This window comes from Petromyzon marinus, unplaced genomic scaffold, assembly GCF_048934315.1.
Source record: "Petromyzon marinus isolate PM22_M1 ecotype Great Lakes invasive population unplaced genomic scaffold, UKy_Petmar_22M1.pri1.0 PM_G_Scaffold_32, whole genome shotgun sequence".
Lineage (NCBI taxonomy): Eukaryota > Metazoa > Chordata > Hyperoartia > Petromyzontiformes > Petromyzontidae > Petromyzon > Petromyzon marinus.
In genome coordinates this window covers 178,339-202,269 of record NW_027422895.1, presented here as the reverse complement: position 1 = coordinate 202,269, position 23,931 = coordinate 178,339, and the positions used below count along the sequence as shown (strand labels likewise).

The 23,931-nt window shown below is 44.5% G+C and overlaps 1 long non-coding RNA gene across 3 annotated transcripts; it reads right to left on the bottom strand.

Annotated features, from left to right (window-relative positions):
• Positions 1 to 1,261: 1,261 nt before the first annotated feature.
• On the bottom strand, positions 1,262 to 7,533 carry LOC142915527 (uncharacterized). Of its 3 annotated transcripts, XR_012935982.1 has the most exons (8): positions 7,463 to 7,533; positions 3,878 to 6,356; positions 2,935 to 3,004; positions 2,598 to 2,667; positions 2,271 to 2,340; positions 1,940 to 2,009; positions 1,618 to 1,682; positions 1,262 to 1,513 (listed from the first exon to the last, which is right to left on the bottom strand). It is a non-coding gene; the product is annotated as an uncharacterized LOC142915527 (long non-coding RNA). The 3 variants fall into 3 exon arrangements; XR_012935980.1 differs by having other exon boundaries at positions 2,935 to 6,356; XR_012935981.1 differs by having other exon boundaries at positions 2,603 to 2,667; positions 2,935 to 6,356.
• Positions 7,534 to 23,931: the final 16,398 nt, after the last annotated feature.

Below are 23,931 nucleotides of genomic sequence, written 5' to 3'. Positions count from 1 at the left end.
TAATGAGCCACCAGTCACTGGGCGTAGCTTTGCCCATATAAGGATTGACACTGGAACGATATCGGCAGTGACCCAGGCGGAGGTGACGTCATGTTCAAGAGCGCGGTGGATGGGGGAGGGGTGAATACCTTGGTGACATGACGTCACTAGCAAGGGACACCTCTGGCGTTTCACACCGATGAGGTGATGCTGAGTAGTGACGTCACAGAGCGGGATTGGAGTTTAAGTTGATTTAGATTCATTTTCCATTGCTCCCTCCCTTGAACTCAGCAACAACAACAACGTGGACATTGCATCCCACTGGGATTTTTAGCACACAGCGTTGGTGTACGGTGCTTTTTTCAGGAACATTTAGCTGTTTTTTTCATGAATTTTCTGTTTGCAGAGTCACACAAAGTAGTCACTTTAAGATGTGTTTCTTGTTCGGGTTTGTGTTTGTTGTGGTTGCACTTGATTCAAGAGCCGAATGGCTCACAGGGGTATACCAAAAAATATACTGAAATTATTGTGTACACTCTGTGTGTGTGTACACTGTGTGTGTGTGCACTGTGTGTGTACACTGTGTGTGTGTGCACTGTGTGTGTGTGCACTGTGTGTGTACACTGTGTGTGTGTACACTGTGTGTGTGTACACTGTGTGTACACTGTGTGTGTGTACACAAATGTGTGTACACTGTGTGTGTACACTGTGTGTGTGTACGTGTACACTGTGTATGTGTGTACACTGTGGGGGGCACAGTCATCTCAGTCGACCAATGGGCATCTTTTCATCAATTTATTATTTTCCAATTTTCTTGTTTTTGTTATTTTCTATTTACGTGACTTTACCGAAAGAACCAAGAATGTGGTAGCACATTCTCTATTCATTGCAGACGTTCCAGGTTAAAATCCGACAGGCACACCTGGCTACCCCAGTAACATTCACCACAATATGCGGAGTCTGCTAAACGGCAGATGTAAAACATAACGTCGCGTCATTCACAACGCACATTGCATGTTGTTGTCACGGTCAAAATTGTGGCAATTCCAAACATTATCCAGAAACTCCACAACGGAGACACGCACCACCTGTACCAACGATGGAGTCGCAGGGACAGACGTTCGATTACGTTGGAATCGATCTGCAGATGGCCAGCAGCTCCGTGTCGCCTTATCTCGATCCCGCAATCCCAACCAGGTGAAAGTCCGCATCGAACCGAACCCCCGGCAAGGCCATCGTCTACTTAACGATGAGAGAAAACTCACACGAAATGTCGTTTTCAATGAATAAGCTTTTAATGAAGAAATACAACTATACAATTCAAAACATAATACAATTATAAGCTGTTTCATTTTCAAACTTCAAGACGGAGCATTGGGAGCTTGCGTGGAGGCGTCGTTCGCGTGCAATTTTTTTCGTGACTTTCCTGGCCCAAGGCCGCAAATGGTTGTGAGGGGCGCCGCAGGTGGTCAGGCTTGCTTCAACTCTTGGTCGTGAACATCCAGACGTGAATCAGCAAGGAGCATTTCATGTCCTAGTTCGAGAAAATCTATGTCAACACGTAATACAAAACTACAATTCGTGTTGCAGAGAATGAACCTCCTCTATGTGTAACCTTTGAGTGGTGTGCCACGTAACTGATTAATGATCCGAGTATGCTCCTTATTTCAAAGACGATGAGTTGCTGCAGAGGGAGATGCTTCCTGAAAACACAAAAATACCCTTTGACCTGTATCACAAGAACAATGAGTCTCACCTGAGTTCTCTGTACAGGTTACTTCCAAACACACACACACACTTTGTCCTAACATCACTTATTCAATGTTTGACCCTTATAGACAAAATTTTACATGTATGCACACAATCAGACAAGTATTCATTCTAAATTGAATTACTGCACTGAAATATACTGCATCAGGTTACATCGCATTAACAAGAAGATATTTTAAAAAATACGCACGTAACTGATTAATGATCCGAGTATGCTCCTTATTTCAAAGACGATGAGTTGCTGCAGAGGGAGATGCTTCCTGAAAACACAAAAATACCCTTTGACCTGTATCACAAGAACAATGAGTCTCACCTGAGTTCTCTGTACAGGTTACTTCCAAACACACACACACACACACTTTGTCCTAACATCACTTATTCAATGTTTGACCCTTAAAGACAAAATTTTACATGTATGCACACAATCAGACAAGCATTCATTCTAAATTGAATTACTGCACTGAAATATACTGCATCAGGTTACATCGCATTAACAAGAAGATATTTTAAAAAATACGCACGTAACTGATTAATGATCCGAGTATGCTCCTTATTTCAAAGACGATGAGTTGCTGCAGAGGGAGATGCTTCCTGAAAACACAAAAATACCCTTTGACCTGTATCACAAGAACAATGAGTCTCACCTGAGTTCTCTGTACAGGTTACTTCCAAACACACACACACACTTTGTCCTAACATCACTTATTCAATGTTTGACCCTTATAGACAAAATTTTACATGTATGCACACAATCAGACAAGTATTCATTCTAAATTGAATTACTGCACTGAAATATACTGCATCAGGTTACATCGCATTAACAAGAAGATATTTTAAAAAATACGCACGTAACTGATTAATGATCCGAGTATGCTCCTTATTTCAAAGACGATGAGTTGCTGCAGAGGGAGATGCTTCCTGAAAACACAAAAATACCCTTTGACCTGTATCACAAGAACAATGAGTCTCACCTGAGTTCTCTGTACAGGTTACTTCCAAACACACACACACACACACACACACTTTGTCCTAACATCACTTATTCAATGTTTGACCCTTAAAGACAAAATTTTACATGTATGCACACAATCAGACAAGCATTCATTCTAAATTGAATTACTGCACTGAAATATACTGCATCAGGTTACATCGCATTAACAAGAAGATATTTTAAAAAATACGCACGTAACTGATTAATGATCCGAGTATGCTCCTTATTTCAAAGACGATGAGTTGCTGCAGAGGGAGATGCTTCCTGAAAACACAAAAATACCCTTTGACCTGTATCACAAGAACAATGAGTCTCACCTGAGTTCTCTGTACAGGTTACTTCCAAACACACACACACACTTTGTCCTAACATCACTTATTCAATGTTTGACCCTTATAGACAAAATTTTACATGTATGCACACAATCAGACAAGTATTCATTCTAAATTGAATTACTGCACTGAAATATACTGCATCAGGTTACATCGCATTAACAAGAAGATATTTTAAAAAATACGCACTGTCTGCTTAACAGTGTATGTACAACATACTATTGTTGCGTCATTCAAAACGAGTAGGCCATTGCATGCTGGCGTCTGGGTCAAAATTTATCAAATTCGAAACATTGCCTACAAACTCCACAACTAAGATGCCACATCAACCATCGCCCCCTACTGACAGGCTCTTGTCCACATGCAGGCCGGTGCAGGGCCACCACCTTGTGCCACACAGGGGCAGCTGCTACTTGGGGATGCTCTTCGTGTGTCTGAGACGAGATACAAAAGTCCGAATTGCCAGAGGCGATAAAGCAAGCACCATATAAGTGGAATAATTAAATAACAAAAATCACGACGTTTCGGCCACAACACAAGTGGCCTTCATCAGGTGAAGGGACCGTGCTGTCATGATGAAGGCCACTTGTGTTGTGGCTGAAACGTCGTGATTTTTGTTATTTTATCTTTTTACCTACGTGACTTTACCGAATAGAACCAAAGAGTATGGATCCTTGCAGTCACGAAAGCTTCAAATCTAGAATGGAATTATTAAAACCGAGTGAATGCTTGGGAGCTTATTGGCTCTCGCTCCTGGTTAGAGATCTACCCAACCCACAGGTCCACAAAGACTGGCCACTCTCACCATGCAGGTTTAACCTAGGAACTGAGTGTTCAACTTCACATTCTTGTCATTAAAGGCCTGTGACTAAGGTGTATCCATTGGAGCGACCAGAGTGGAGTCGGCTCCGGGAGAGGCAACCACCTCGCCCCACGCCGCTCCTCCACTTCGAGGTCTGCGGAGAACTTCGCCACCACCACCACCACCACCAGCGTGGCAATCTTCACGGCTGTGCTCACTGTGGTTCTGCTGCTCACGCAGCCGGTGGTGGAACTCCTCGGAGGATCTCAGCGTGGGGGTTCGAACATCAACGGCTCCAACGCCACCACCACCACGATCAACAACTACTCGGGACTCGTGAAGGACGTCTCTCCACCGGCAGCGGTCGCCACCTGGGGACCGATGTTCACCAGCGGCCACGCAGACGGACAGGAGAGGGGCGGCCCAGCCTGGCCCCACGGGATGTCCTGGCTCATGGACAGCGCGCCGACTCCTCTCCTGCAGGCTGCGGGTCAGCTGTGCAGTAGCCACAGTGAGGCCATTGTGGACAGCGTGCTCCCTGCCCTACTGCAGGCTGTGGGTCAGCTGTGCAGTAGCCACAGTGAGGACATAGTGGACAGCTCGCTCCCTGCCCTACTGCAGGCTATGGGTCAGCTGAGCGGCAGCTGACAGGACATAGTGGACAGCGTGCTCCCTGCCCTGCTCCACGTCGTGCGTCAGCTGTACAGCGGCTGCAAGGAGGCCATCGGCTCCACCGTGCCGCTGAACACCCCGCACATCGCCGTGCGTCTCCGGCGTTCTGTAAGTCGCAGAGTTGAGTGAGCAACATCCATCATCGTCGTCGTCACCATCAGCCACGGTCAATCCACTAGCGGGTAGAGACCTCCCCGTGCCGTCGCAACCTCCCACGATGCCGCTGTGCGGTGATCCACCCAGCGCCTGACACGTGGAGCGATTTCATTGCTTCATCTCCCCACTGGGCATCCTCTCGGATGACCACCCCGCCGCCCATCGGCATCAATCGCCCCCTTCGCGTCCTCCACCGTCACCCTCAACTCCACCCGCGGTGTTTTCAACAGCCTGGTTGGCCACTGGAACGGTATCCCGGACAGTGCCGGATTAAGCTCGTGCGGGTCCTGTGGCATATATTATAACGGTGCCCAAAATAAAATAAAAAAACACAATTATTAAAACGCAAAGTTTACACATCTACCGGGTCTCCACCTGACTTTGTATTGTCTTGGAGGAAGTCCACCCACACCTCCACTTCCACAAACTGCTGGGAGTTGCCTCGCTCTGCCTCAATCAGAATTCTCCTTCTGCTTCACGTTGCCTCCATTGATGTGAAGGTCCCATTTTGGAGTTGAATCTTCATCTTCATATTTCACCTTCACTTCTTCGCTCTTCACCATCACTTCTTCACATTTCACCTTCACTTCTTCGCTCTTCACCATCACTTCTTCCCTCTTCACCATCACCTCTTCATATTTCACCTCGATACCTTTAAAAGTGTCCAAGCTGGGATTTTCTTTCGGTTCTTATTTCATGAGGGATGGGCTTATTGTGGCACTTTGACTTTCACAAGCTGATTTCAGACTCCACTCCTTGTGGACCTTCTGATGCTTGTGCGTTCTCTGGTGTACTTGAAGATGTGATGACTGTGCAAACGCCATCCCGCACAGAGTGTACCTGAAGGGTTTCTCTCCTGTGTGTGTTCTCTGGTGTTTTTTAAGAGCAGATGAACGTGCAAACGCCTTCCCACACACACTGCACTTGAAGGGTTTCTCTCCCGTGTGTGTTCTCTGGTGTACTTGAAGATGATGATGAAAGTGCAAACGGCTTCCCGCACAGAGTGCACTTGAAGGGTTTCTCTCCCGTGTGTGTTCTCTGGTGTACTTGAAGATGTTGTTGCTGTGCAAACGCCATCCTGCACAGATTACACTTGAAGGGTTTCTCTCCTCTGTGTGTTCTCAGGTGTCTTTTAACAACAGATGACCGTGAAAATGCCTTCCCACACACACTGCACTTGAAGGGTTTTTCTCCCGTGTGTGTTCTCTGGTGTGCTACAAGAGGAGATGAATGTGCAAACGCCTTCCCACACGTACTGCACTGGAAGGGTTTCTCTCCCGTGTGTGTTTTCTGGTGTACTAGAAGATGTGGGGACTGTGCAAACGCCTTCCCGCACAGAGTGCACTTGAAGGGTTTCTCTCCTGTGTGTGTACTCTGATGTCTTTGCAGATGTGATGACTGTGAAAATGCCTTCCCGCACACCGTGCACCTGAAGGGTTTCTCTCCCGTGTGTGTTCTCTGGTGGATCTCAAGAACTGATGACTGTGCAAATGCCTTCCCACACACAGTGCACTTGAAGGGTTTCTCTCCCGTGCGAGTTCTCTGGTGCCGTGTCAAATTTCCAGTCCGATCCCGGCTGTATGCACGCTGGTCGCATTGTTGCCTTGTCGTACAGAGCTGCGCTGAGTGCCTTGCTCCAGCAGATCAGCGTCAGCTGCAGACAGAAAAAAATAATATCCACACCATCTACACGTCAGTATCGAGGCACAGAGGAATGAATATATACACAGTAACACGTGACTTACACGTCTATACTTATTCATATATTCATGAAGTAGTGAAGAAGTGTCCCAAATTCATCACAGGGCTGTTATGGCACACAATGAGAGGGCAAACGGTCATAAACATGCCTGGAAGCCCTCGTATCTTCAAAATGAATGTCCACCCAAAACTCCGAGCACACAATTTCAGCTGTCTGTCTACAAAAGGAATATTTATGAGAGCTAAATTCAGCTGACATAGCAAAGGGTGGTGAAAACAATACTATTTGTGTTAGGCAGAAATGCATAAATTAACATTCAATCGCAACTTAGACGTGTGAATCCAGGCTCAGATGTCCTTGAATGCTGGGATGAACAGTTCCGACTTCAGCTGAATGTGTGTGCTGTGTTAACTTCCTGTTTCCATTCATATAAAGAGTTCCAGAGGAAAACAAAAGTAAACTATTGTAATGCTATAACCTCCGTGTTCAACAGAGCTAATAGATGTTACTGCAAACACAAACTGTACACTGTCACTGGGTAAACAGGCGGTGGCGTGTCTAGAATCACGCCTGGCCACCTTCATCTGCTTGGCATGAATGCTTCCTCACTCCACCAAGTAATTAATTGAGGATCAACGAACATAGCCGAGGCTAACTGGAGTTTGCGTGTCTCTCTCCGTGGTGAGACGTTAACTACCTCACCTGGTATACAGGAAGTCGTGGGTTCGATCCCGACCCTGACGCCTGCTGTATATTTGGAGTTTGCGCGTATCTCCGTTTAGCGTCTTTGACCGATAGACATTGACACAGGTATTCTTGTTTCTTTCGGTAAAGTTACGTAGATAGAAAATAACAATAACAGATAATACAATTACATTAAATAAAGACCACTGTGTTGCGATCAAAACGACGTGAGTTTTTTGCTTTATTTACATTTTTTCATTTATTTTCATTTAATTTGCTATCTACGTGACTTTACCGAAAGAACCAAGAATATTAATTCCTGCAGTCACCAAAGTTTTAAGTCAAAACATTCACACACGTTGACAAAGCCTCACCTTGTGTTGTTGTGGGCAGGTCGCTTCTGATAACAAGAGCGGTATAGCAGCTCAAGCGGGCTTGGCCTGCTAACAAAAGAAAATAAAAACTGCGTGAATATTTACAATAACACAAAGTTACAAAGTGGTGAGCCGGGTGAAGACAAATTAAACTTAAGTGAGATAATTAAAGTGAATGCAATCAGGCGAGGGCAGGAGGCAAGGCCCCGCGTGGCAAGGCCCCGCGTTGTAAAGTTCCAACCTGGACATCGATTCCCATGCTCGCTGCTACTCAACTGACATCCCTACGAGAGAGCGAGGCTCTACCTTGGTAAACAACAACAACCACCACTACCACCACCACAACAACCACAATCGCAATGAAAATTTCTCACCTCGGATTTCAGTGCAGGAAGCGATAGCTTCCTGTTACCTCGTGACGTCATGCGGCAGCAGGTGACATGACGTCACATCCGGGGTACGAGATACGCTCCTCCCACAATGAGCTGCTCCGTAAATAAATAAGTTATTGAATGAATAAATTATGTTAATGTGAGCCGTCCCATATGTCGTGGGGTGCTGAACCCGTCGCAAAAAACTCGCGACGGCTTCAACGAACACATTATGTTAATGAGCCGCCAGTCACTGGGCGTAGCTTTGCCCAAATAAGGATTGGCACTGGAACGATATCGGCAGTGACCCAAGCGGAGGTGACGTCATGTTCAAGAGCGCGGTAAACGGGGTAGGGGTGAATACCTTGGTGACATGACGTCACTAGCGAGGGACACCTCCCTCTGGCGTTTCACACCGATGAAGTGATGCTGAGTAGTGACGTCACAGAGCGGGATTGGAGTTTAAGTTGATTTAGATTCATTTTCCATTGCTCCCTCCCTTGAACTCAGCAACAACAACAACGTGGACATTGCATCCCACTGGGATTTTTAGCACACAGCGTTGGTGTACGGTGCTTTTTTCAGGAACATTTAGCTGTTTTTTTCATGAATTTTCTGTTTGCAGAGTCACACAAAGTAGTCACTTTAAGATGTGTTTCTTGTTCGGGTTTGTGTTTGTTGTGGTTGCACTTGATTCAAGAGCCGAATGGCTCACAGGGGTATACCAAAAAATATACTGAAATTATTGTGTACACTCTGTGTGTGTGTACACTGTGTGTGTGTGCACTGTGTGTGTACACTGTGTGTGTGTGCACTGTGTGTGTGTGCACTGTGTGTGTGTGTGTGCACTGTGTGTGTGTACACTGTGTATGTGTGTACACAGTGGGGGGCACAGTCATCTCAGTCGACCAATGGGCATCTTTTCATCAATTTATTATTTTCCAATTTTCTTGTTTTTGTTATTTTCTATTTACGTGACTTTACCGAAAGAACCAAGAATGTGGTAGCACATTCTCTATTCATTGCAGACGTTCCAGGTTAAAATCCGACAGGCACACCTGGCTACCCCAGTAACATTCACCAAAATATGCGCATTCTGCTAAACGGCAGATGTAAAACATAACGTTGTGTCATTCACAACGCATGTTGGTGTCACGGTCAAAATTGTGGCAATTCCAAACATTATCCAGAAACTCCACAACGGAGACACGCACCCCCTGTACCAACGACGGAGGCGCAGGGACAGACGCTCGATTACGTTGGAATCGATCTACAGACGGCCAGCAGCTCCGTGTCGCCTTATCTCGATCCCGCAATCCCAAACAGGTGAAAGTCCGCATCGAACCGAACCCCCGGCAAGGCCATCTACTTAACGACGAGAGAAAATTCACACGAAATGTCCTTCTCAACGAAGTCTTCCGGATGTAAAATGAAATAAGCTTTTAATGAAGAAATAACAATAATCTAATTCAAAACACAACGCGATTCAAAGATGTTTCATTTTAAAACTTCAAAACGGAGCATGGGGCGCTTGCGTGAATGTGTCCTTCGTGTGCCGTAAATGTTGTGACTTTCCTGGCCTGTAGGCCGTCAATGTGTTGGACCATTATTGGTGCACAGCACCTCAACAACAGCAGTGGGGTTTGCTTCAAGCGAGAGGTATGAACATCCAGACGTGAATCAGCAAGGAGCATTTCTAGTCCGAGTTAGACAAAATCTACGTCAATACGTAAGACAAAACTACAATTCGTGTTGTAGAGAATGTACCTCCTCCTATACGTGTAACTTTCAAGTGGTATGCCTTGTAACTGATGAATGATCCGACCGTGCTCCCTATTTCAAAGACGATGAGTTGCTGCAGAGGCAGATGCTTCATGAAACACAAAAGTACCCTTTGACCCGCATCACAAGAACAACGGGTCTCACCCGAGTTCTCTGTACAGGTTACTTCCAAACACACACACACTTTGTCCTAACATCACTTAATCAATATAGATTTGAACACTTAATCAATGTTTGACCCTCATAGACAAAATGTAACATGTACACGCACAATCAGACAAGTATTCATTCTTAATTATTTACAGGCATATTAACAAAATTGAATTACTGCAGTGAAATATCCTGCATCAGGTTACATCGTATTAACAAGAAGCTATTTTAAAAATACGCACCGTCTGCTTAACAGTGGATGTAAACATACTATTGTGTCATTCAAAACGAGTCGGCCATTGCATGCTGGCGAATTCTAAACATTAGCGACAAATTACAAAACTGAGATGAAACATCAATCATTGCCCCCTACTGACAGCCTCTTGTTCACATACTCTTTGGTTCTTTCAGTAAAGTCACGTAGGTAGAACAAATAATAATAGATCACGACGTTTCGATCGTAACACAAGCGGTCGTCCTCAGGCGGAAAAAAAATGCAGGCTGGTGCAGGGCCACCACCCTGTGCCACACAGGGGCAGCTGCTACTTGGGGATGCTCTTCGAGTGTTTCAGACGAGATAGAAAACTCCGAGTTGCCGAGGCGATTAAGCAAGCACCGAGTAAATGTAATTATAACATAGTGAATGCTTGGGGGCTTCTTGGCTCTCATTCCTGGTCAGAGATCTCCCCAATCCACGGGTCCACAAAGACTGGCCGCTCGCTCTTACTCTGCAGGTTGAACCTAGGAATTGAGTGTTCAACTTCACATTCTTTTCATTAAAGGCCTGTGACAAAGGTGCATCTATTGTAGCGACCGTCTCAAGCTTACACACATATCGGTTCTCCATTTGACTTTGTATTGTCTAGGAGCAAGTCCACCCACACCTCCACTTCCATGAATTGCTGGGAGTTGCCTCGCTCTGCCTCAGTCAGAATTCTCCTCCTGCTTTACGTTGCCTCCATCAATGTGAAGGTCCGATTCTGGAGTTGAATCTTCATCTTCACATTTCACCATCACCTCTTCATATTTCACCTTGATACCTTTAAAAGTGTCCAAGCTGGGATTTTCTTCCGGTTCGTGTTTCATGAGGGATGGGCTTATTGTGGCACTTTGACTTTCACAAGCTGATTTCAGACTCCACTCCTTGCAGATCTTCTGATGCTTCTGTGTTCTCTGGTGTACTTGAAGATTTTATGAATGTGCAAACGCCTTCCTGCAGAGTGCACCTGAAGGGTTTCTCTCCTGTGTGTATTCTCTGGTGTGTTACAAGAGGAGATGACTTTGCAAACGCCTTCCCACACACACTGCACTTGAAGGGTTTCTCTCCCGTGTGTGTTCTCTGGTGTACTTTAAGATGTGGTGACTGTGAAAACGCCTTCCCGCACAGAGTGCACTTGAAGGGTTTCTCTCCCGTGTGTGTTCTCTCGTGTACTTCAAGATGTGATGACTGTGCAAACATCATCCCGCACAAAATGCACCTGAAGGGTTTCTCTCCTGTGTGTGTTCTCTGGTGTATTTTAAGAACAGATGACTGTGCAAATGCCTTCCCACACACAGTGCACTTGAAGGGTTTCTCTCCTGTGTGTGTTCTCTGGTGTTTTTTAAGAACAGCTGACTGTGAAAATGCCTTCCCACACACAGTGCACTTGAAGGGTTTCTCTCCCGTGTGTGTTCTCTGGTGTCTTTGCAGATTTGATGAATGTGCAAACGCCTTCGCACACATCGTGCACCTGAAGGGTTTCACTCCCGTGTATGTTCTCTGGTGTGTTACAAGAGCAGATGAACGTGCAAATGCCTTCCCACACACAGTGCACTTGAAGGGTTTCTCTCCCGTGTGTGTTCTCTGGTGTCTTTGCAGATTTGATGAATGTGCAAACGCCTTCGCACACATCGTGCACCTGAAGGGTTTCACTCCCGTGTATGTTCTCTGGTGTGTTACAAGAGCAGATGAACGTGCAAATGCCTTCCCACACACAGTGCACTTGAAGGGTTTCTCTCCTGTGTGAGTTCTCTGGAGGGTCTGAAGAACTGATGGCCATGCAAATGCCTTCCCAGACACAGTGCACTTAAAGGGTTTCTCTCCTGTGTGTGTTCTCTGGTGTACTTGAAGATGTGGGGACTGTGAAAATGCCTCCCCACACACACTGCACTTGAAGGGTTTCTCTCCCGTCTGTGTTCTCTGGTGTGCTACAAGAGTAGATGAATGTGCAAACACCTTCCCACACACACTGCACTTGAAGGGTTTATCTCCCGTGTGTGTTCTCTGGTGTTCTACAAGAGTAAATGAACGTGCAAACGCCTTCCCACACACACTGTACTTGAAGGGTTTCTCTCCTGTGTGAGTTCTCTCGTGCCGTGTCAAATCTCCAGTACGATCCGTGCTGTATGCACGCTGGTCGCATTGTTGCTTTGTAGTACCGAGCTGCGCTGAGTGCATTTGCTCCATCAGACCAATTCTGCGGAAGAAGCGTCAGAGGAAGCGTCAGCTGCAGACAGAAAAAAATAATATCCACACCATCTACACGTCAGTATCGAGGCACAGAGGAATGCATATATAGTCACATGTGACTTACACGTCTATATTCATGATGTAGTAAAAACGTTTCCCAAATTCATCACAGGGCTGTTATGGCACACAATGAGAGGGCAAATGGTCATAAACATGCCTGGAAGCCCTCGTATCTTCAAAATTAATGTTCACCCAAAACCCTAAGCACACAATTTCGGCTGTCTGGCTACAAAAGGAATATTTATGAGAGCTAAATTCAGCTGACATAGCAAAGGGTGTTGAAAACAATACTATTTGTGTTAAGCAGAAATTCATAAATTAATGTTCAATCACAACTTAGAGGTGTGAATCTAGGCTCAGATGTCCTTGAATGCTGGGATGAACAGTTCCGACTTCAGCTGAATGTGTGTGCTGTGTTAACTTCCTGTTTCCATTCTTATAAAGAGTTCCAGAGGAAAACAAAAATAAACTATTGTTACGCTATAACCTCCGTGTTCAACAGAGTTAATAGACGTTAATGCAAACACAAACTGTACACTGTCAATGGGTAAACAGGCAGTGGCGTGTCTAGAATCACGCCTGGCCACCTTCATCTGCATGGCATGAATGCTTCATCACTCCACCAAGTAATTGAGGATCAACGAACATAGCCGAGGCTAACTGGAGTTTGCGTGTCTCTCTCCGTGGTGAGATGTTAACTACCTCACCTGGTGTACAGGAAGTCGTGGGTTCGATCCCGACCCTGACGCCTGCTGTATATTTGGAGTTTGCGTCACTCCGTTTAGCCTCTTTGACCGATAGACATTGACACACGTATTCTTGTTGATTTCGGTAAAGTTACGTAGATAGAAAATAACAATAACAGATAATACAATTACATTAAATAAAGACCACTTGTGTTGCGATCAAAACGACGTGAGTTGTTTTGCTTTATTTGCAATTATTTTTATTATTTTTATTTAATTTTCTATCTATGTGACTTTACCGAAAGAACCAAGAATATTAATTCCTGCAGTCACCAAAGTTTTAAGTCAAAACATTCACACACGTTGACAAAGCCTCACCTTGTGTTGTTGTGGGCAGGTCGCTTCTGATAACAAGAGCGGTATAGCAGCTCAAGCGGGCTTGGCCTGGTAACAAAAGAACGAAAATAAAAACTGCGTGAATATTTACAATAAAACAAAGTTACAAAGTGGCGAGCCGGGTGAAGACAAATTAAACTTAAGCGAGATTATTAAAGTGAATGCAATCAGGCGAGGGCAGGAGGCAAGGCCCCGCGTGGCTAGGCCCCGCGTTGTAAAGTTCCAACCTGGACATCGATTCCCATGCTCGCTGCTACTCAATTGACATCCCTGAGAGAGAGAGGCTCTACCTTGGTAAACAACAACCACCACCACGACCACCAACACGATAATAATTTCTCACCTCGGATTTCATTGCAAGAGCGAAGCGATCGCTTCCTGTTACCTCGTGACGTCACGCGGAAACAGCAGGTGACATGACGTCACGTCCGCGGTACAAGACACTCTCCTCCCACGAGCGGCTCGGTAACTGAATAAATTATGTTAATGAGGCCGGCCCATATGTCGAGGGATGCGGGCGTGGGTGCTGAACCCGTCCCAATCAACTCGCGACGGCTTTCACGAACAAATTATGTTAATGACCTGCCAGTCACTGGGCGTAGCTCTGCCCAAAAAAGGATTGTACCGAAACAGATATCGGCAGTGACCAAGCAGAGGTGACGTCACGCTCAAGGGCGCGGTGGACGGGAGTGGTGTGAATACCTTGGTGACATGACTTCACTAGCGAGGCACATCTCCCCCTGGCGTTTCACAGCGATGAGGTCTTGCTGAGTGGTCACGTCACAGAGCAGGATGGAGTTTAAGTTGATTTAGATTCATTTTCCATTGCTCCATCTCTTCAACAGAGACCCCTTGCGTGCGTGAGCTCAGCAACTACGTGGACATTATTGTGTGTACACGCTGTTTCTGTGTGTACACACTGTTTCTGTGTGTACATAATGTGTACACACTGTTTCTGTGTGTACACTATGTACAGACTGTGTGTGTACAGACTGTGTGTGTATACACTGTGTATGTGCACACTGTGTGTATGTACACACTGTGTGTGTGTACACACTCTTTCTGTGTGTACACACTGTGTGTGTGTACACTGCGTGTACAGACTGTGTGTGTGTACACTGTGTGTACAGACTGTGTGTGTACAGTGTGTGTACAGTGTGTGTGTACAGTGTGTGTGTACACTGTGTGTACGTACACACTGTGTGCCTGTATCTCTGTGTGTGCCTGTGTCTCTGTGTGTGTGCCTGTGTGTGACACCTGATGATGATTGCTTGTGTTGCAGTTGAAACGTGAGAATTTAATTGTTTTATATTTTTGTTATTTTATTGTTTCCCTTCTACGTGACTTTACCGAAAGAACCAAGAATAAATATCAGCTCTATGTTTTCAAGTAAATACATTTTGGGTAGTGAATAAATTATAGTCTAAATAAGCTACACATGACGAATTGTAGGCAATTATAGTTATAATCAAAGACATGTTTAAACAATCACGTGGTCCCTGTAGTCGCCATTAGAGACAAAATCTGCTTGAAAACAGTTAATCAACATATATTAATACATTGATTCGAATAAGCAGAGTTAATTTCCTATTTATGGCATGCCAGCTATGTGTCAGTTTTCGATATCAACATCACCTTATAAAAGAATAACATTTAAAATATAAGTGCACAACTTTATCCTTGATGAACGTTGCACTTTGTCGTTTTCACGCAGGGGGCGCTGTAAACCTACACGCGCCCCCTGCATGCGATAGACGGACGCGCAGGGACAGACGTTCGATTACGTTGGAATCGATCTGCAGACGGCCAGCAGCTCCGTGTCGCCTTATCTCGTGAAAGTCCGCATCGAACCGAACCCCCGGCAAGGCCATCAACTTAACGACGAGAGAAAATTCACATGAAATGCCCTTTTCAACGAAGCCTTCCGGATGTAAAATGAAATAAGCTTTTAATGAAGAAATAACAATCATCTAATTCAAAACACAACATGATTCAAAGATGTTTCATTTCAAAACTTCAAAACGAAGCATGGGTCGCTTGCGTGAATGCGTCCTTCGTGTGCCGTAAATGTTGTGACTTTACTGGCCGAAGGCCCTAAAATGCTTGGACCCTTATTGGTGCACAGCGTCTCAACTGCAGTGGGGCTTGATTCAAGCGATATGTAACGAACATCCAGACGTGAATCAGCAAGGTGCATTTCTAGTCCTAGTTAGACAAAATCTACGTCAACACGTAAGACAAAATTACAATTCGTGTTGTAGAGAATGTATCTCCTCTACGTGTAACTTTTAAGCAGTATGCCTTGTAACTGATGAATGATCCGAGCGTGCTCCCTATTTCAAAGACGATGAGTTGCTCCAGAGGCAGACGCTTCGTGAAACACAAAAGTACCCTTTGACCCGTATCACAAGAACAACAGGTCTCACCCAAGTTCTCTGTACAGGTTACTTCCAAACAGACACACACACTTTGTCCTAACATCACTTATTCAATGTTTGACCCTCAGACAAAATGTTACATGCACACGCATAATCAGACAAGTATTCATTCTAAATTATTGACAGGCATTTTAACAAAATTGAATTACTGCAGTGAAATAGACTGCATCAGGTTACATCGTATTAACAAAAAGCAATTTAAAAAATAATATGCGCCGTCTACTTAACAGTGTATGTACAACGTACTATTGTCATTTGCATGCTGGCATTTCGGTCAAAATTGATAAAATTCTAAACATTACCTACAAAGTCACGTAGAAGGGAAATAATAAAATAATGAAAATAAAATAAGTAAAATTCTCACGACGTTCGCAAGCAGCCAAAACGTCGTGAGAATTTTATTTTGTTTTATTTTTATTATCTTATTATTTAGCTTCTACGTGGTGACTTTACCGAAAGATCCAAGAAGATGAATCCCTGCAGTCACGAAAGCTTTAAATCGAAAAATTACCAACAAACTCCACAACTAAGATGCCACATCAACCATCGCCCCCTACTGACAGGCTCTTGTCCACATGCAGGCCGGTGCAGGGCCACCACCTTGTACCACACAGGGGCAGCTGCTACTTGGGGATGCTCTTCGAGTGTTTGAGACGGGATACAAAACTTTGAGTTGCTGAGGCAATCTTGATTTGAAGTTTGTGACTGCAGGGATCCATACTCCTTGGTTCTTTCGGTAAAGTCACGTAGAGGCGATTAAGCAGGCACCATATAAATGCAATTGATAAAATAGTGAATGTTTGGGAGCTTATTGGCTCTCGCTCCTGGTGAGAGATTGACCCAACCCACAGGTCCACGAAGACTGGCCGCTCTTTACTCTGCAGGTTGAACCTAAGAACTGAGTGTTCAACTTCACATTCTTGTCATTAAAGGCCTGTGACAAAGGTGCATCTATTGAAGCGACATCATCTCAAGCTTACACATCTACTGGGTCTCCACTTGACTTTGTATTGTCTCGGAGGAAGTCCACCCACACCTCCACTTCCACAAACTGCCAGGAGTTGCCTTGCTCTGCCTCACAGTCAGAATTCTCCTCCTGCTTCACGTTGCCTCCATCGATGTGAAGGTCCCATTTTGGAGTTGAATCTTCATCTCCACATTTCACCTTCACTTCTTCGCTCTTCACCATCACTTCTTCACATTTCACCATCACCTCTTCATATTTCACCTTCACTTCTTCCCTCTTCACCATCACTTCTTCACATTTCACCTTCACTTCTTCCCTCTTCACCGTCACTTGTTCCCTCTTCACTATCACTTCTTCCCTCTTCACCTTCACCTCTTCATATTTCACCTCGATACCTTTAAAAGTGTCCAAGCTGTTATTTTCTTCCGATTCGTCTTTCATGAGGGATGGGCTTATTGTGGCACTTTGACTTTCACAAGCTGATTTCAGACTCCACTCCTTGTGGATCTTCTGATGCTTTTGTGTTTTCTGGTGTACTTGAAGATGTGGTTGCTGTGAAAATGCTTTCCCGCACGGAGTGCACCAGAAGGGTTTCTCTCCTGTGTGTGTTCTCTGGTGTGTTACAAGAGTATATGAATGTGCAAACGTCTTCACGCACACACTGCACTTGAAGGGTTTCTCTTCTGTGTGTGTTCTCTGGTGTTCTACAAGAGTATATGAATGTGCAAACGCCTTCCCACACACAGTGCACTTGAAGGGTTTCTCTCTTGTGTGTGTTCTCTGGTGTTCTACAAGAGTAGATGACTGTGCAAACCCATTCCCACACACAGTGCACTTGAAGGGTTTCTCTCCCGTGTGTCTTCTCTGGTGTATTACAAGAGTAGATGAATGTGCAAACGCCTTCCCACACACACTGCACTTGAAGGGTTTCTCTCCCGTGTGTGTTCTCTGGTGTTCTACAAGATTACATGACTGTGCAAACGCCTTCCCACACACACTGCACTTGAAGGGTTTCTCTCCCGTGTGTGTTCTCTGGTGTATTACAAGAGCAGATGAATGTGCAAACGCCTTCCCACACACACTGCACTTGAAGGGCTTATCTCCCGTGTGTGTTCTCTGGTGTATTACAAGAGTAGATGAATGTGCAAACGCCTTCCCACACACACTGCACTTGAAGGGTTTCTCTCCCGTGTGTGTTCTCTGGTGTTCTACAAGAGCAGATGAACGTGCAAACGCCTTCTCACACACACTGCACTTGAAGGGTTTCTCTCCTGTGTGAGTTCTCTCGTGCCGTGTGAAATCTCCAGTCCGATCCGTGCTGTATGCACACCGGTCGCATTGGAGCCTTGTCATACCGAGCTGCGCTGAGTGCATTTGCTCCATCAGACCAATTCTGCAGAGGAAGCGTCATAGGAAGCGTCAGCTGCAGACAGAAAAAAATAATATCCACACCATCTACACGTCAGTATCGATGCACAGAGGAAAGCATATATACACAGTAACACGTGACTTACACGTCTATACTTATTCACATATTCATGATATAGTGGAAAAGTGTCCCAAATTCATCACACGGGCTGTTATGGCACACAATGAGAGGGCAAATGGTCATAAACATGCCTGGAAGCCCTCATACCTTCAAAATGAATGTTCACCAAAAACTCCGAGCACACAATTTCAGCTGTCTGGCTACAAAAGGAATATTTATGAAAGCTAAATTCAGCTGATGTAGCAAAGGGTGTTTAAAATAATACTATTTGTGTTATGCAGAAATGCATGAATTAATGTTCAATCTCAACTTAGAGGTGTGAAGCCAGGCACAGATGTCTTTGAATGCTGGGATGAACAGATCCGACTTAAGCCGCATGTGTGTGCTGTGTTAACTTCCTGACTCCATTCTTATAAAGAGTTGCAGAGGAAAACAAACCTAAACCACTGTTTTGATATAACCTCCGTGCTCAATAGAGTTAATAGACTTTACTGCAAACACAAACTTGACACTGCCACACACTCAGAGGCGGAGCCTGGATTTTCAGGTAGGAGGGGGCAACCCCTCCAGCAATGAAATGATAGTTGTTAGTAAGGAGTTGTTAGTAAGTAAGGAGTTGTTAATAAGGAGTTGTTAGTAAGGAGTTGTTAGTAAGTAAGGAGTTGTTAGTAAGGAGTTGTTAGTAAGGAGTTGTTAGTACGTAATGACTTGTCCCTTGCTTTTTATTTGACGCGTGTTATCGGCATTGCGCTCGCTGAAGGTGTTTGCCTTCAGGGAAGTCGTGTACTGTATACGCAACTGCGCAAAATTCTGTGAGTCGCTTGTAACTGCTTTGCCGTTACTTATTGCCAATTATGGACTCGGACTGTTGTCCTCTCATAGAGTCCCTGGCACGTAATAATATGCCACACGGTGGCAGTGGGGGTCGCAAAATGCTGATTTATCTATATATATGAAAGGGAAATGTGTGGATACGTGTGTCTGTTCGAAATGTTTAGCATACTTCCCAACGTGCCACACACTTGAAATTTGGCATGTGGGTATGTTCCATACTGTACACAATGTAAAAAAATATAAATAGTCTTTTGCATTTTATTGGGGGGGGGGGGAAATGACCATGAAGTGTCTGGCGTCAACCCGCAACACCTCTGAGTTAAGCGCTCTGCAATGATTAGAGCTGTTAACAGCGTGCTGGGAGATTTTAGGTGGCGCTTCGCTCCTGGCCGATGAAGCCATTGGCTTCTCGGAGTTCAATACATATCCTCCGTGCGAAGAACGGGTAGAACTGCTATCTAAAATATGAAGCAGAACATTCCATCTGTTTGTGCGAAGCAGCAAAAACCTCTCCAACGCTGAGCTCTGGCGTCATGAAAATTTGCACAGCTGACGCTGTCTGGAATTTCTAAGTGAACGTGACTATTTTCAGCTCGCCACGTCATTATTCCCTTCCCGAGTGGCCAAAATCGACCTTACGTAGAAGTGGGTTAAGGTTGAATTTCCTTGAGTGAAAACATCCGATTAGGTAAATTGATTTGTACTCTTTGGTTCTATTGGGTAAAGTCACGTAGGTGAAAATAAAATAACAAAAAATCACGACGTTTCGGCCACAACACAAGCGGCCTTCATCAGGTGAAGGGACGAGACTGTCTGGAGGACAGCGCTGGAGTGGGAGAAGCCACGCTTAGATCACGACCTTTAAGCTGTGTGAGAAGAAAAACACAAAGCGCCTTGACAAAGGAATTAGCATATAATTTAGCATTGAAATGGCTCATTGAAATAGCTAAGTTAAAGTATACACATCCGCAGAGGTACCCCTTGACAAAGGAATTAACATAGAATTTAGCATTGAAATAGCTGAGTGATTAGCTTGTAACTGGTCACAGAAATAGCTATGTTAAAGTCAGAGCATATACATTCACCGAGGCACCTAGTACTCATCAAACAGGAGAATTTAGCGAAACACAACCACGCTCAGACAGCGGACCTTTAAACTGTGTGCGAGCAAACAAGGTGTTCTGACGATGAAATGAGCATAAAAATTAGCATTTGATTGGCGGATTTTAGGAAAGAGGTGGTGTACGTGCCGTTTGGCGCGGGGGGGGGGGGGGGGGAAGGGGGGGAGGGGGAGTTTACCTATTGATGGTGTGAAAAGGGAATTTATAAGAGCTGCGAAAGTTTGGGGTACCACTACTTGAAAAATATACTGTACCATTGAAATTAGTTTAACGTTTAGTTCGCTTTAGAACATCTTTCCAATGGTTGCTTAATTTGAAACCATCCTCTCGGTTGAAATTGTGTCTGTGTTTGTAGATCTGAATTGCTTCATGAACAAATCTCTGATAAAAGCCCGTGGGTTTGCAAAGAACCTTGGTATCGGAGAAAATTATATCGTGATCCCCCACAGTGTTGTAACAGTGATCAGCCACGGCAGAAGAATTCGTTTTGCCGTGTTTCAAATCTGATTTGTGCTCGCGAATTCGGTCAGAGACATGTCGCTTTGTCTCACCGATATAGCAATCAAAGCAGGTACAACTCAATTTGTAAACCCCAGGGTACTGTAAATCAGGAATGACATCCTTCACGTATAGGATCAGATCACGAATTTTGTGTACTGTATTGAACCGGACCTGAATCTTGTGTTTATTTAGAATTTTGGAAATCTTTTTAGTAATGCCTGCTATATATGGAAGTGTGATGGTTTTGACCAGAGTATTAAGTGGTTGTTTCTGTATGGAGGGAGAGACAGAGATATGTGGATGACACTTTCGTCATTTGGCCACATGGCCTCCCAGCTCTGAACCTTTTCCTACACCATATCAATTCCAGACATCACGCCATCAAATTCACCATGGAAGTGGAGAAAGATGGCAAGCTACCATTCTTAGATGTTCTGTTTGAGAGGAGACCTGATGGCTCATTGGGGCATTCTGTCTACAGGAAACCCACCCACACAGATTCCTACTTGAAACCTGATTCCCACCACCACCCAGCCCAAAATAATTCTCTCATCAAAACTTTATACCATAGGGCTCATTACATTTCGGACCAACACCACCTGACCAGTGAATTAAAACATGTACACCTGGCCCTCAAAAGGAATGGTTACTGTGACCATACCATCCGTCAAGCTGTCTCTCCCTCCATACAGAAACAACCACTTGATACTCCGGTCAAAACCATCACACTTCCATATATAGCAGGCGTTACTAAAAATATTTCCAAAATTCTAAACAAACACAAGATCCAGGTCCGGTTCAATACAGTACACAAAATTCGTGATCTGATCCCATCCGTGAAGGATGTCATTCCTGATTTACAGTACCCCAGGGTCTACAAATTGAGTTGTACCTGCGGTGATTGCTATATCGGTGAGACAAAACGACATGTCTCTGACCGAATTCGTGAGCACAAATCAGATTTGAAACACGGCAAAACGAATTCTTCTGCCGTGGCTGATCACTGTTACAACGCTGTGGGGGATCACGATATAATTTTCTCCGATACCAAGGTTCTTTGCAAACCCACGGGCTTTTATCAGAGATTTGTTCATGAAGCAATTCAGATCTACAAACACAGACACAATTTCAACCGAGAGGATGGTTTCAAATTAAGCAACCATTGGAAAGATGTTCTAAACCGAACTAAACATTAAACTAATTTCAATGGTACAGTATATTTTTCAAGTAGTGGTACCCCAAACTTTCGCAGCTCTTATAAATTCCCTTTTCACACCATCAATAGGTAAACTCCCCCTCCCCCCCTTCCCCCCCGCGCCAAACGGCACGTACACCACCTCTTTCCTAAAATCCGCCAATCAAATGCTAATTTTTATGCAAATTTCTTTGTCAGAACACCTTGTTTGCTCGCACACAGTTTAAAGGTCCGCTGTCTGAGCGTGGTTGCGTTTCGCTAAATTCTCCTGTTTGATGAGTACTAGGTGCCTCGGTGAATGTATATGCTCTGACTTTAACATAGCTATTTCTGTGACCAGTTACAAGCTAATCACTCAGCTATTTCAATGCTAAATTCTATGCTAATTCCTTTGTCAAGGGGTACCTCTGCGGATGTGTATACTTTAACTTAGCTATTTCAATGAGCCATTTCAATGCTAAATTATATGCTAATTCCTTTGTCAAGGCGCTTTGTGTTTTTCGTCTCACACAGCTTAAAGGTCGTGATCTAAGCGTGGCTTCTCCCACTCCAGCGCTGTCCTCCAGACAGTCTCGTCCCTTCACCTGATGAAGGCCGCTTGTGTTGTGGCCGAAATATCGTGATTTTTTGTTATTTTATTTTCACCTACGTGACTTTACCCAATAGAACCAAAGAATATGGATCCTAGCAGTCACGAAAGCTTTAAATCTAGAATTGATAACCTCTATGGGGAGAGCTTTCACCTATCTGTTAGAGCTTTTAACAGACAACGGGACAAGTCGCAACTCACTGAGACGCTGACCTTCCTCAAAAGATGCCGCGATCACAAGGTAATAACCATCGCTTTCACACTCACTTCTGCTGCTGTATCTCCTCCGAATTCTAAACAGTTTCTGCTTAAGGCCAGCCTATCTTCAATTTTAGAGAGTATAAGGCTACTCCGATTTGAACTCGATACTTTAGACAGGACTCTCCTACAAGCCCATTTAATGTTAACACAAAAAATGTCACCTTCTGATTGGGATCACGTAGACAACATGACTGCTTCTTCTGCTGAGTCACTGTCAGTCAAATGTAAAGCTAACCTGATTTCTAAATTCAACCACCTATCAAAGAAGAACCCAGTTCCACATATAACAAAACTAGATGTTAACAAAATCGTCATTAATCAGAGTAGCACCCCGATTTCGGACAATCTGAAAACAGTACTGGCTAGGGGACTAAATTTTGCTGTCACCCCAAAACACATACCAATAGATGATATCATCTCTCAGGTCGATGTAGCCCTCAAAGGCGTAGGACACATCCAAGCAGACGTTGCGAGAGCTGAAATAGCCACTATTCTTAAGAATGATAAGAAACCCATTAGTAACATCAGCAAAAATGAACGCTCTGAACTCGCGAATTTAAAAAACAGAAGTGATATAGTCATCCTCTCAGCCGATAAAGGCAACGCTACTGTTATTATGGATAAAGATTCATACAACAACAAAATCCAGAATCTACTCAACGATGGAAGTTACTCAAAAATAAAAAATGACCCTAATAGCCTAGCGATAAAAACCAACAAGATCATCACAATTTCGACCTCCCTAATCGACCCAACTAAACGTCCCTCCCTAAAACCTTCTGCTGCAAGACCCCCTAGATTCTATGGTCTTCCCAAGATTCATAAAGAAGGCACCCCACTTTGACCCATCGTATCCACGATCAACTCCCCTACCTACAGACTAGCCCGTTTTCTGTCAGATGCCTTGCTGCCTTTCACTGGCAAGACCGCCTCAGCAGTACTTAACTCAGCCCAATTGGTCTCTATGGTCAAAGACGTTGTACTGTCCCCTGACGATATCCTTGTCAGCTTCGATGTGGTCTCTTTGTTCACCAAGGTCCCAGTACCTGATACCATTTAAATAATTGAAAATTTGGTCCAACATGGACTAGACCCCGACACACCTGCACTGGTTAGGCACTGCCTCAACAATACCTACTTTACTTGGAATGGCTCCTTCTACAAACAAAATGAGGGTACC